Below are 14,938 nucleotides of genomic sequence, written 5' to 3' on the forward strand. Positions count from 1 at the left end.
TGCTTCTAATGCCTCCTGCTGCTTTAACCTCTGTTTTCTTACCAAAGTGTGTGTTTATGGCATTTTAATCAAGTCTCCTTATTAAACGTGTGAGCACCATTTTATGTGAGGTGAAGGCTTGAGTACAATCTACATCAACACCTCACAGAGCCTGGTGATTATACATAACCTACATAACAGCTTTTCTGTTACACTTTTGAATAAGTTCTCACTTCCTAAACCTTGACAAGACAGGCAATCTGCCTTCCCATTAGAATGGGAATGCCCAGTGCCCACCATTACAGTCATCTATTAATGAATGAGGTGACAGCAAACTAAGCTACATTTGCTGGTACCTGCTAGTACCAGCTAAGTCCTCTTTATCTCTTAATATATAGAAATTACTCAACCCCCTCCCCCCCCACCCCCCACCAAATCTGCCCTACTGAGTACATGTGCTTACAAGATTTACAGTGGGGATTAGAAATTGGAAGACATTTTCCTTCCCATTTCACATACACAACCTATTGCCAGGTCAGGATGCATTCCGTCACTTAACACAAGGGAAAGCTCTGGCATGAAAACCAGGATATGTTTTAACCTATTAATCAAGACTGATGTAAACCTATCTTTAGACCTTGTCCAGACAAGAAAGAAAAATCATGTCCAAACAGAAAAAAGTAAAACAATTCTTACCTACTTTATTTCCATGGATCTTTTCCCCCGCCTTTTTTCCTTTTCCTTTTTTTCTCCTTTTTTTTTCCCTAAATGTTTGAGAGCTAGTTGAAGTTTTACTCCTGAAAGATAAATGGGGACCCCTCAAAGGAGTTATTTTAGGTCTGTATTGATTATGAGCATAAAACCAAACAGGTTTTTGTTTTTACTGGATATTATGCCAACAGCTAGAAAGTCTTTTCTTCTACAAAGACTTTTAAAAGGTTTAAGAACTTAAAGGTATCAAAACTTTACCAAAGCAAATCTTCAGTGCTGCACATGGCTGCTGAACTCTAACAAATATCTTACACGGATTACTGAATTGTCGCTTCAGTAACTACTGATTCCTGTTTTGGACATTGAGATTACTTTTATTACCTGTTTCTGGATTTGATCCTGATCTTAAAATTTGTTCTGTTTAAGTGAGCCAAACCACCTTGTTATTGTGATGTTAGAAACTAGTCCATTCATTACTTCAGTATATTGGTGTTGTCATGCAGTCTTACTCACTCTTAAAAATTATTTCTCTAAACAAAGTAGAATCTCATTGCAACCATGTCCTGTTAAACTATTTTCCAATTGAAAAATCAGGTAAATAGAAAGAGAAACATATATCTGTTCCAGTTGCTCCATCTGTTCTATCAGATTCTCCCCTAGAAGATAAGAGCATTGCAACACCAGGATTTATCAACTGCCTCTCAAATTCAAGAAAGCTAATTTTTAACCTGCCCCTTTATAGCCAGCCTCAGGCTTTAAATCTCCCCATATGACCTCAAGTAATAATTACAGCAATTAGTCCTTACCCCTCTGGGATAATTACTAGAGTAAATTGAGCTAACTTTCCTCAAAGTTCCTCTAAAAAGTCATAAGGGAAGAAGGAAAGAAAGAAAGAAAAAGCCCAAACCCCACTAAAGAACTGAGCAAGGGCTGTAGACGCAAGCAGGCAAAAGTAAATGGGAAAAGGAAAAGCAAGACAAGACAATTTTCCACATTCCATTCCTGTGTGCTGCCTCTCTCCCAAGCACCACATATATAACATTCCTTCTTGCAGGCAACAGGCCTCCCTACCCCAGGTGCCATCAAAAATTATGGGAGTGGAAAAAAAAGAAAAGTTCATATCTTAAAAGAAACCCTGTTTTCCATCAAAACAGATTGCTTTAAGGCAGCCATCTGACTGGAAAGAGGAAAAAAAGAATTAAAAGAGTCTTGTGCTCTAAATTTCTATGTAATGCCCAGCCAAAAGAATAACTGAACAGTAATGAGCAGGAACTTGAATTTACGAAACTAAAGGGAGAAATATTGCAGTGGATTAATTTGCTAAAGGGGATTAGATTGAGGTCAACGTAGCCCTCTGTGGTCAGCAGTAACAAAAGCAGAATCAAGCTGAAATTCACTACAATTCCAGAACCAGAAGTAGAAATGCCATATTCAACGATTTCAAAACTTCTCTGTGTGCAGAATCAGTGCAAAACCTAATGATTTCGAATTTCTTTTTAAAAGAAATAGTACAAGCTGTTATTTCATTAAAAGCCTTCTGTTTAAACAACCTTAAAATACTTCTATTTTATTTTACCTTTTCTTTATGTACTGTGCAACATAAAAAAATATTTAAAGTAGACAAATATGAAACCCTCATAGAAGCACACAGAATTGTTTAAATAGTCATAATTTTTGCCACCTCCTTTTTCTTAGTGAGAATGAAATACTGGTTAATTTCAAGTACTTGAGTAGACCCACACGTACACAGAGTATATTCTCCCAATAATATTAAATCCAGCTCTGCTTCAGAACTTTGTTGTCCACTGCTACTTTACTGCAAATCTGTAAGTTCTCTAAATCTAGCAAGAAATACAATGAAAGTAGTTTATATAAAACAATTATTTTCCCTGTGAAGGAGAAAAATAATTGATAAAAGAATCTTGAAATTATTTCTTGTAACTTGTCTAATTGTATAATGTCCTAATTCATTCTGAATTTCTTCTTTCAGTGGGGAAATCCTGGTGTCTCCTATTACTACCCTCATTTTCTTAAGAAATATGTCGAGTCTGTGTTCTGATTAACAAATATAAATATAGCCACTGACCAATTGCTCACCTTTCCACAGCTGCATGGTTTTGGAACAATCACAATGAAGGAGAGAAACTAGTGCTATAAAATACTGGAATTCTGTATTGCTAAAAAAAGAAGGCTAAGAAACACCTAAATCCTCACATAATGCACTCCGCACATATGGTTAATGCAGTGTGAATTCAAATGAAATGTAGAAGTCTAAATCAGGGAGAGCAGATCATGGCTGATATCAGACACTGCAGGCATATTTATATTTTCTTCAATACTTCCTCAGAGATCAGGGAGCACAGCTGACATACATTCAAATGAGGTAATTTCCGTATCCTTGAAGTCAGTGTGACATGCACTTGGTCACTTCAGCTGCCTGAAGTGATTTACATAAGAGCTACCAGCTTCATTAAACAGAGTAAGATATAAAACCTCATGCACGTTTGAGCATTTGCACCTTTCTCACTACTGCTATAAAATATAAATGGTAGAACTTTAGGGCAGCATTTAAAGCTTCAGACAAATATAAATGAATCTGTCCAGTGTAGAAGTACCAAGGATACAGCCAGAAGGGCCAACAAAAAATAAGCATAAGTTCCGAAATATACTAATGAGATAATATCTAGCCAAGTTTACAATTCTGCTTCAGAAATTAAAATTATTCCATTTTATTTATTTATATTATGTTTCTTTTGTATCTGGGTCAAGGGGAAATGCCCTGCATTGCAGACAAATCCTAATGAGAATGCACTCTTATGACATTACATTAAAGCTATTTTGGTGTTTGAAAAACAGTCAAGTCCTTCTGTGAAGGTGCAAAAAATGTTAAAAATGTATAAATTGAAGGAGGTAATAGGGTACATGGTGGCACTGCTAAGCTGAGTGAGTGTGGGTACATGTCACATACCCGTGTGGGTGTGAAGAAGACTATATGTGGGAGGACATGGGAAGAATTTGACTTCTGTAAGGGGATTAAAACTTAACATCCCATCTAGGAAAAAATTTTTTATCTTCAAATCTAAAAATGAGGGCTTGAAATAAAGTCTGTACATCACCTCTGTAAATCTGATTATTTTGCAACACAAACTTTTAGTTTTCATTGTCAGAGAACTCAGAGTTAATATTAAGGGAAGTAATGTGTAAAATCTCAGGGACATGCTGAGTTCTCAAAATTAAATGTATCTTGAAAACACCAAAAGTATAAACTTTGCTACTTGTTTCCAAGGACATTTCTTACCTTTTATATTAAAAAAGTATGGTTTTGATCAGTCCTGAAGGCAAAGAGTCTGACTGCAGGCAAGTAAGTGTATTTATGCATGAGAGTTCAAAGGAGGATTCTGCCTAGCAAACACCCTTCCTAAAGACAGTATCTTCACCCGAGGTTGTGAAGCTGGGAATATAATTGTATTTCTCATCTGTACTTCCCTATGTTAAAGCAATGTGGATTTTAACATACCTAGAGAAGAGTGTGGGTAAGTGGAGAAATTCTGGGAGGGAATGTGTCAGATCTCTAGCTACACACAGTGCTAACACATGCTTGGACTCCCACTCTCCTCATTCTCCTCTTTACATCACCTGCCTGCTAAGTTGAACATCTTGGAGGTGGTGAGACTGTTTTCCCAGCTCTGGGAGAAAACAGAAAAAGTGTAAATGGGGCAGCTGATAGAAGGGAAGTTAGGATTTTAGCTTAGGACATAACTTCTGCATTTGATTTACAACATTCTGAAACAAATTATGCAGATACTGCCAACTCCTCTCCCAAGCACAAGGAAGATTTACAACATATTGGACTATAGATAACCCACTAAGATATTCCCCAGCTGAGCCTGACTTTTGTTGCCTACACAATGAACATTCCTGGGTTTTGCATGTATAATTTCTTAGAATTTGTTCAGTTTGATATGGTGAGCAATCTCCAAATACTGAGTCTTCTGACATCAGTAGTAATTGCAAGGTCTTAGCACCTTTTAAAACATGGGTAAAAGTAATGTAGGTGATCACTGAAACTATAATACTGGATCAGGCATTGAGTCATTTTACCAAAACTTCTGTATTTGAAAGCAATTGCTTCTAAGTACACTCCAAGACATTTACAGACAGAATATAGTATGTGCTATATTAAGGCCTTCTCATAAATTTTAAAGATTATATAAGGTTCTGAAGAAGTAATTAGCTATGATTTTAATAATTGCACTCATTGTCCTAGCTCTAGATTCTTGCCATCCATGTAAACATATATTTTTCCTTTGAGTCTTAGCACTCGCAAACTTCAACTATTTACAAACATTGAGAAGTAGGTCACTCCCACTTCTTCAGATCCTGAAGCTGAAATGAAGTATAAACATAAATGCATTCATGTTGAGTCAAATTTTGTTCTTGCATGGGACTGAAGCTTCAATAGCATATGCATAAAAAGCTATAGACAGAAATGGCTGGAGAGATATCTACTACCAGACCACTATTAATCTATCCTTTTCTTATTGTCCTTTCCACTTTGTAGTCCTTAAGACATTTTAATTTTTTTATCTATTTCCCCTTCCATATAACTACTCTTGCTTAGCAAATTTCTTTCCTGTTCACTAGCTAATTCTTTTTCAGTAACTAATAATTTCTGTCTTTAGTAATACAATATTCCCATATAATCACCCTTAAATGGGATTTTTATAATACTGGCCTCTCCTGGATCATTTCTTTCTTTGGGAATTTGAAAATTACTAAAAAATTATAGTTATTTTAAAGTATGAACACAATAGAAGAATAAAAAATTGTTTCCCATTATAAAAGTAACATAGCTGTAACATTTTTTGTGGCAGTAAAATATAAGTGAGTAGAGCTCAGGGTAGGTTTCTGAAGTAGTAAGATCCCCATGTCTCATATGAGATATACTTGATTGTTTTAAATTCTGATATTAATCTGACAAAACATATGGAGTCTCATTTTGCTCCCTTTTTATTCAAAACAGTGAGAAATACTTTGCAGTAGAATTTCTCAAGTTTATTTTGGATTGTCCCTTTAGGATGGGAGAAGAAGTGATATATATATTTAAGTGTTATACATTTAAGAGAAGTGGTATACATCTAAAATCTTGAAATATTTACAACTCCTTTAATGAAATATATCTGAGTTTTGTCCCTTATTGTCCTCAGCTGACAGACTGTCACACCAATACAATGTGAAATGTTTCATGATTAAGAGGTAATGCAAAGTTGATTCAGGCTGCAGAGGGAGTCCCAGGGAATGTGTGCCCTAGTTAGCTGTGCTATTAGGGGAGGCCTGTGGTCACTTCTGTATCCCCATGATGGATGTTCACCTATGCATAGTTTAAAAGCTTCTGAAGTATTAGTGGCAGCCCTATGTAGACAGATAGGAGCAGCCTCCCATTCACAAGCAGCAGTTCTTTTGGGAATTTCAACTACCCTGATATCTGTTGGAGGGAAAGTTCAGCAGGGAATAAGCAAGCCCCATATCTAAGCCTGTGGGTGGCATCTCTAAGCACGTGGAGGAAAATAAGGTCATCAGGAGCAGTTAACTCAGGTTCATAAAGGGAAATCATGCTTAACCAATCTGGTAGCCTTCTGTGATGGAATGACTGGCTGAGTAGATGAAGAAAGTATAGAGAAAGTTGTTCACTTTGACTACAGCAAGGCTTTTGACATTGTCTCCCATAACAGACATAGAAAAGCTCAGGAAACATGCATTAGATGAATGGACAGTGAGTGGCAGAGCACAGAGGGTTGTGGCCTGAGGTACAGAGCATAGTTAGAGGCCTGCAGCTAACAGTGTTCCACAGGTGTCAGTGCTAGGTCAAGTTGGAAAGGGGGACAGAGTACATCCTCAGCAAATTTGCTGATGATACACAACCGGGAGGAGTGGCTGATACACAAGAAGGCTGTACTACCATTCAGCATGACCTGGACAGGATGTGGACTTGGGCAGAGGGGAGCTGATAAAGCTCAGCAAAGGCAAATGCAAAGTCTTGCAGCTTTCCACCTGGTGAGGAAAAACTCCAGCCTTCAGTACAGGCTAGGGTTAAACTGCTGGGAAGCAGCACTGCAGAGAAGTTCTTGGGGGTCATGCAAGACAACAATTTGTCCATGAGTGTCTTTGTGTCCAAGAAGACCAAAGGTATCTTGGAGTGCATTGGGAAAAGCGTTGCCAGTAGGTACAGGAGGTGATCCTGCCCCTCTACTCAGCCCTGGTGAGGCCACATCTGGAGTATTGTGTACAGTTCTGGGATTCCCATTTCAAGAAAGAAAAAAACCTGGGATGGGTCCAGAGAAGGGCTGTGAAGATAATTAGGGGACTGGAGCATCTGTCTTATGAGGCAAGGCTGAGACTGCCTGTTTAGCCTGGAGAAGACATGACTGAGAGGGGATTTTATCCAGGCATACAAATATTGAAGGGTGGGTATCAAGCGTATGAACAAGACTCTTTTCAGTGATGATTAGTCAGAACAAAGGGCAATGGATGCAAATGGATACACAGGAAGATCCATCTGAATATAAGGAAAAACTTTACTATGAGGCTGATAGCAGTGGAACAGTCTGCCCAGAGGGGCTGTGGAGTGTCTTTCTCTGGAGATAGTCAAAACACACCAGGATATTATCCTGTGCAATCTGCTCTGAAGGTCTCCAGAGGTACTCTCTGTGATTCTCTACAATTAGGCCCAGGAACTTTTTGCACCTTAATTCATGGACATACATACTCATGCATCTCCCATGAATGCCAATAGGATAAATCATTTGTACCAAAGAGTAATAATGTACCCTTACTTATCTTATTTATCCTTGATTTTCTCATTTTCTATCAGTTTCCTTCAGGCTTAGATGGCTCACAGTTTCCCTTTCCTGTTGGTCTAATAAAGTAATTTCAAGCACTGCAGGTCTGTCTGTGGTAATGACCATGCTAAATGCCATTGTGTGGTTTGGATCTTCACAAATCAGTGCTGCTCGGTTACCTTCTTTCTTTCCTTCGCAAAGGTTATAGGTCTCATAATTAGAGTGGCCCATTGATGAGCACATAGTGACCCAGTTTTCATGCCTTAATGATAGTGATAAGAATAAAATTATAGCTCTTCAGAGCAATCTTTTTTTGATACACTTCTAACTCTACATTGTGTAAAGTTAAAGTGTGATTATTATACCCTTATATGCCAGAAGAATTTCACTTATGAGAGAAATGAGGAAGATTTTGCCCCTTGAGACATTTTAAAACTCTGTTGAAAGAAGAAAACTTAGATGCATAAGCCACCTGGACAAAAGACCTCTTTATTTTCAGTTTCAATCAGCAATAGGATTATTAGCTAGGCTACTAGACAAGTAGGACAACCTTCTCTTAACCAGTGACCCATGTCAACATCTGAACACAGGGCTGTACCTTATAATTTCAATCAGATTTTTGAGTGTGCTTAAACACATATACTTATCTGCCATTCTGAAGTAGTTATATTTTTCTGAATAAGGACCCAATTCTAGCAGTGCAGTCAAAACAACTGCTGTAGGAATAAATGCAAACAATACCAACTTTAATACTTTTAAAATGCGGACACACATATCTACAAGTAAAAAGGGAAAATGGTGGTGACTGATCTATGGGTAGCTAAAAGCAGTGTTGTTGAACCGTCTATGTTGAGTCCTTAAATCACAGAGGAGCAGTTTCTTCTCATAGAAAAGGCTGAATTCCTGTGTGGTTGAGACCACAGGGGTGTCTGTGAGGAGAGGTCAGGAGTGATACACGCCAGACACAGTTGGTTCCAGCTGGCTCCAGCCAGCTCCAATGGCCCTACCAGAGGATGCAGCTGATCCCATCAGCCCCTGCTGGCAAAACAGAATCATAGAATATTTTAGTTTGGAAAATACATCTAAGATCATCCTGACCAGCCATTAATGCAGCTCTGCCAAGTCCACCACTAATTTTCCTCTGGTCATATCTGTTTTACCACAACAGTAACCAGTAAGCCATCTCCCTGTTTTTGTCTCAACCAAGGGGCTTCCTCTTCTTTCAATTTTTTCCATGGTCCTGATGTAAGAGGTGAGGTGGGAAGTGGGCAAGTGGCTGATGGGGAGTTCAGCTCATAGCCAAAGTTAACCCACCAGACTGGGTATAGTTTTTAATGCTATGCCCTTTGCAGTTTCAATACTTGTCATTCTAATTTTAGACTACAATTTTTCCATTGGATGTACTGTGAAATAATACTGTGAATTTGCAAAGCATTAAATGATACATATTCAAAGTTTTATCTAACTTATAGAAAAGCATTACTGAGTGGTCTTTAGTCTCAGAAATTAAGATTAAAAAAAAAAAATAACAACATCAATTAAAATAATCCACATCCCCCCCCGCAAACAAACCAGAAAGGAATGACTCAATTACCAATGAGAAAGAGTGATTGAGACATGATTACTCTTTTTTTTCAAAGTCTTACATGTAAAAATGGAAAAATATTGCCTGCGTAGCAGAAACAGACTCTAGAAATCACTGTAAAGGACTTGAGGATCTGAGGGGACTATTCTGGACAGAGATAAAGTAAAATTTGAATAATCTTAATTTATCTTTGGGCAGTTCTTGATATACAACTTAAAATTCTTTGAAGTTTCTAACGCACTTTAATACATAAAGGAAATAGTCTCTGAACAGACTTCTTTTTTCAGAACATTTATAATTCCTTAGATTCAAATGCCACCCTTTTTACAAGTTTAAACAATAAAATGGAGCATATGAGAGCTTTTTGAATGATATCTTTTGGATATAAAATTAGTCCTTTAAGTTAATTTCACATCTTTCATACTTTTAAACCTTCTAAAAGGACTATCTTCCAAAATTATATTACACAAAACCCCATATTATAAAAATAATTCCCATGAATGTTGGTTTTGAGTTACTACTAAATAGCTTCCAGTACATTAGATTACTTTCTTGCATAACATTGCACTCTGTTATTAGTATTTTTGTTGTTACTGTTAATTTTCTTTTCTCATTTCTGTTTCCAGTAAATTGTTCTTATTTCCACCTATAATCTTCAACTTTTTGTGCCAGTTCTCCTATCCATCCTGTCACAGAGGCTGTGGGGGAAAAGTGAGAGAGCAGAACATGTTCTGGGATATTTCAGTAGCAGCCCTAAATGGGGGAATACCATTCCTAAACCATGACAACATAAAAAAAGTTTCAGAAGTGAAGTAGGATCAGCAGGCCAGAGAGACTGCTGTCATTCTTCTGTCTTCTTTCTAATGAATATCATCCTTTGAGTAAGGTTCTGCAATTTTGGCAGTTGAAAGCCACCTTTCAAGTGAAAAAAGAAGGTGAAAAGATGAGGAGGAAGGGAAATTCCTAGAAATATTCTGTTATTTTTTTGATTTTTTTTCCCAAATATGCCAAAACAATCCATAGACTAAATGCAGCTGCATAGAAGAAACCTTAATCTTCTCAAATGCATACTTATGAAATACATAAATTATGTCCAATCAGAGATACAGCCACTGTTCAACTCCAAGGAATGGATTTCTGTGAGGCTAGCAGAGAAAACATAGAAGTAACACTTGCTACCTTCCAAAAGATATTTTAAGGTCTGCATTACCAATGACTCAATATAATTGAAACTATGGCAGGTTTTAGGTAGCATGACCTAAAATAGAATTTATTGAGTTTGTTTATCTAGTGGATTTAGATAACATTCATTGTAGTTGACTGTGTTGATTTGGCATGGATGAAAAATCATGAAAATAGTGGATTAGATTACCAGTATCTCAGCGGTTACAGGAGAGGGTTACAGAGTAAGAGATAGCTTACTCTGGGATCCATCATGAAAATAAATAAAAATGGGAAGTACTGAAGAAAAAAAATATATTTACTTCATTTTATCTTCCAAAGGTGAATGGGAATAAACATTGGGAACTGTGAATCTTTTTTCTTGATTTATGGAGACGTCCAAATTGGACAATTACATATTCTCCATCGTCGCCGGGGCTTTCTGTTAATGATCACTGAATCAGTGTCTGCACCCTGAAAGGTTATTAAAATAAGCCAAACTGCACATTTATGGAAGTATTCTTGTTATACACTTGTAATGTGTACACAAACTTCTTATGGTAGAAATATGCCTGTTTCAGTACACATTCACAGCACAGATCTGTGCAGGAATTTGGTAGCAAAGCATCAATTAAAATGAAGAGGGTAATTCATCATTACCAATATACATATACAAATATGCTCCCTGCATGTTTGTATATGTGTATTGGTAATGATGAATGAATCACAAATGGTATGCTTCTATGTGTATTTTGGCAATGCAGGAGATGCTCTGCTCCCTGTTCCTACTGCATGTGTGTTTTGGCATGCTGGTTTTCTGCATATTCCTAAATAGAATGTAGATTTGTAATGCTGCACCTGAGTTTGCATGTTCTATTCTTTCATAGCACTAGGTGGGACAAGAATAATTGAAAGGGGAAAAGGGTTATTTTTTTTTTTTTTTTAATTTAATGACATCAGATGTCAGGAGGGAAACTGGTAAAATGTAAAAAAATCTGTTTCACTATTGGGTGAAAACTGCTAAACCAAACTAGGTGTGATTGAAGCTGAAGAAACAAACCAAAATATCTGAAATGTTGCCAAAAAGAAATCCAGAGATGTCAACCCCTGCTAATCCCTCAAAGTCATTGAATCCCTATATATGACATGTAAAGTTGGTTTATAGTTACTTTAAAAGTTTATTTAAAATATCCTTCTCCTAACTGTGTCTGATTCTTCTATTAGCTGCATCAGGATAAACTAAGAATAACTTCTACAAGTAAATGGCCTTAAACTGGTTTGACAGGGAATCTGGCCCACTAAAAACCAGTTCTGCTTTACTCCCTGCCACTCCAGTAACTACTGAATTAAGCAGTGAGAAACATCACCTTCTATTTTAGCCACCTTGTACATGTAAGAGTGAATATGTGGCAAAAGCAAAGTGCTGGCTGTTGGGAGGTCTGGTTTATATTCCAAGATCTACTGCTAAGGGCTAGTTTGTGACTTGGCATGAGTATTTTAACCCCTGTGTTCACACCTTTTTCCTCATTACAAAGTTAGACTGGTATCTCCTCACAGGCATGATAGAAAACCATATATTTCAATAATTGTAAGTTTTGCTTTTAAATTCTTTAATAAATATTCCTATTAAGCAAATATTAATTATGAATCAAGTTTTCTTGAGGCTTAGGATAAGAGCAGGACAAACTTGCTTAAATACAATTTATAATCTTCTTCAAAATCTCAGAATTTTTGTGAGGTCCTAAAAGCTAGTAATATAGTTTTACATTTTTGAGGTGAAATTAATGGGATCAAGACTGACCTTTCCCAAAAAGGAGTAGGGGACCCCTCCTTCTCTGCTGTCCCTTTGTGCTGAGATTCAAAATGCTACACTAGAAATTCAGTCTGTGTCACAATACAGATAGGTTGAAACTTTCGAAAAGCTGTATCTGTGAGAGGGTTTTTTTTAACCCCTCCACATTTTTTCTTTTTAAGCTTGGAGGATTATGAGGAAAAAGTATGTGCAACTTGCTAATAAAAGTACAGAAGTTTTGTGTAGGAGTGGTGTCTCCATTCCAGCTATGTGCCATAATAACAGGGCCATGCTATTCTCTTTTAGGAGAAGTAAGAAGGAATAATGCCCCATTGCTCACTGATGGCTATGTACAATGACAGTAGGCAAAGCCTTTGTCTTCCTTCTTTATTTATGTACATTAGGAGCTCACAAAACTCTGACAACTTCAGGAAATAAAGTCAGTAGGTGCTTGTGGAAGACGTGTCCTTCAGCCTATTTACAATTAAATTATTTCCTTCAGCCTTTTTAAAATTAAATAAAGTTGCAAATGAAAATAAGGCTTTGTAGTGTTTCAAAGTATTATTAGTTAAAAATACATATAAGAGAACATGTCTGGAGAGAAAGTGAATGGTAGCTGGACAAAGCCATTTGCCTGTCTATATTCTTAAAGTCTCCCTCTGTTTAGAACATCTGTATCTTGGCACAAGTTCTCATAACACCATTAATTCCATCTCTTCTCCCTGAAAGGGGTACCCCATGATAGATTTGGCACAGTAGCAAGTATCAGTCACAAATCCTAGCACTGAGATAAAGCAGCAAGAACAGTTCCAGGAAGAAGGCAGTGGGTGTCTCTGAAGATTTGTAACACTCTGATGTTTTAGTCTGGAAAAGGTTCTCTATTTTTCATAAATAGAGAATGTCTCACAAGCTATTATTGTGTAGGTCAGATATTTAATTATCTAACACTCTTGAAAAAAAGTTACCTACCTGTGGGACATTTTTCCTTCACTGAATTGACTCAGTTGCATTGATGTATATTCAGAGCATCTTGCCATCAGGAAACTCAGATTTTACACCAGATAAGAGAGAAATAGGATTTATATGTCTTTGTTGTCTTTGCTGGACACCAAGCAAAAAATAAACCCCTCCAGAAGACCGATATTCCAGGACTCTAGAGCCAGTTACCTGCAGCATCCAGGTGGAATGTGGGAATGTGCTGCTCTGAGGTTGCCCCCATTATTTTGTGTCAAGCATCACAGCCTCATGGTCCACTCTCCTAGTCCAGTAAATTTGTTCTTTCTCCAGCCTTTTACTCCCCCTTGCTATGGCAGAAAAATGAATATGAATTATAGTGGAGGTCTATTTTGCAATCATACAAGGTCCAGCTGAGAGAGGAGATCAGAACAGGGTCTGTGGATAAAGAGAGGTTTTGAATTTCTAAGACTCAGTATCTTCTGTCTAAATCGGAGAGGGTGAAATTATACATCTGTGACATCCTATTTGGCTGCTAAGACATCTCTAAGATTCTTTGCCAAGGCTAGGGCTTTTACAGAAAACACAGCTCCCCACTCCCAGCACTAAAGATAGGGTTTGAATATATCTTTACAAATCTCTAAATTTCATAGTTTGAAAACTTAATCCTAATTGCAAATATAAAGACTGAGACCTATTACAGGAAAAAGATTATCCTATGCTGGCCTACAAGAGGTATTTTACACCATGCTGAAGGTAAGGGATCTGAATCTGTGTCTATGACTATTTCTACATTCTTGTAACAATATTTAATGAAGATAAGGCATGAGGGCAAGCCTTATGAAGTTGTCATGTAAATCAGCTAACTAAACTAACATTTAGTTGAAGTCACAGTTGACCATAACGTGGGAGAAAGATGTAGTGAAGAAATAAATATTCAACATGGAGACAAATAAATGATATGTAACTCTGAACTTATTTTAATTTAATTAAATATAAACAGAATTTTTTTCTAGTAAGACTAATAATTTGAATCAGTGCTTTTTTTGCTTTTCTGATTCTATGGATTGTTTTACGATCAGAAAGGAAATATTATGAAAATAACTTTCAAATATGAGCAGTGATATTTCTTCTATGACCTCCTTAAAAATATTGTATGTATAAAATATAAAATAAGCATGTCTCTAAGACAAGTTTATTTTCTGCAACAGTTGAAGCGCAGAAGAATAAGAAACCCCTGTCTTAACACACTTTGTTTTTTAGGGAACTGAGGTGGGGCTTTAGCACTTCACAGTAACCTCCTCATCAGGAAAAGTATGTCTTCTGTCTGGGCTGTGTCACACCGTATTTGCTTTTGCAGTTGTGCCCTTTGGACCAGGTTCTGCTGCTGGTTACACTCAGTGGTGCTTATAGAAGAGTACAACAGAGGGACAAATTTGGTTCTCTGTTTGTAAGCAGGCACCCAGGGAGTGACACGAGTTGCCTTATTAGGCAGCACAAAAGGAAATGGCGCCGCTTGGCAGCCCTCACGTGTTCCAGCCGCCCGCGTCTGCAGTTGCTCAGGCCTCTTGGGCCTGTGCTTTTTCACTGTAAAACAGCAAGCCCTTGAAAATACAGCGCTGGCTTGGCAACTGACCGCTGCCAGATAACAATTGACACCAGGACTAATTTAGTAATGTGCAGTTTTAGGGAGTGACATTTACTGTATCTCCTGGTGCAACTGATACAAAGCATGCAGCCGTGGCAAGCCCTGCATGGTATTTGCAAAGTGTCAACTTGAAAGAGTCAGGCTGCTCTTATGTCTGCTCTCAGAGGCAATTGCTGCAGCCCATCAAATCAACCTTCATGTAATATAAACAGGGAGACGTTCTCCCGCCATTCAGGGTTGCTATTCTGTGCGGCTGCTGGTTATATCAT

The sequence above is a fragment of the Taeniopygia guttata genome, chromosome 3 (genome assembly GCF_048771995.1).
Source record: "Taeniopygia guttata chromosome 3, bTaeGut7.mat, whole genome shotgun sequence".
In the NCBI taxonomy this organism is placed as follows: Eukaryota; Metazoa; Chordata; class Aves; order Passeriformes; family Estrildidae; genus Taeniopygia; species Taeniopygia guttata.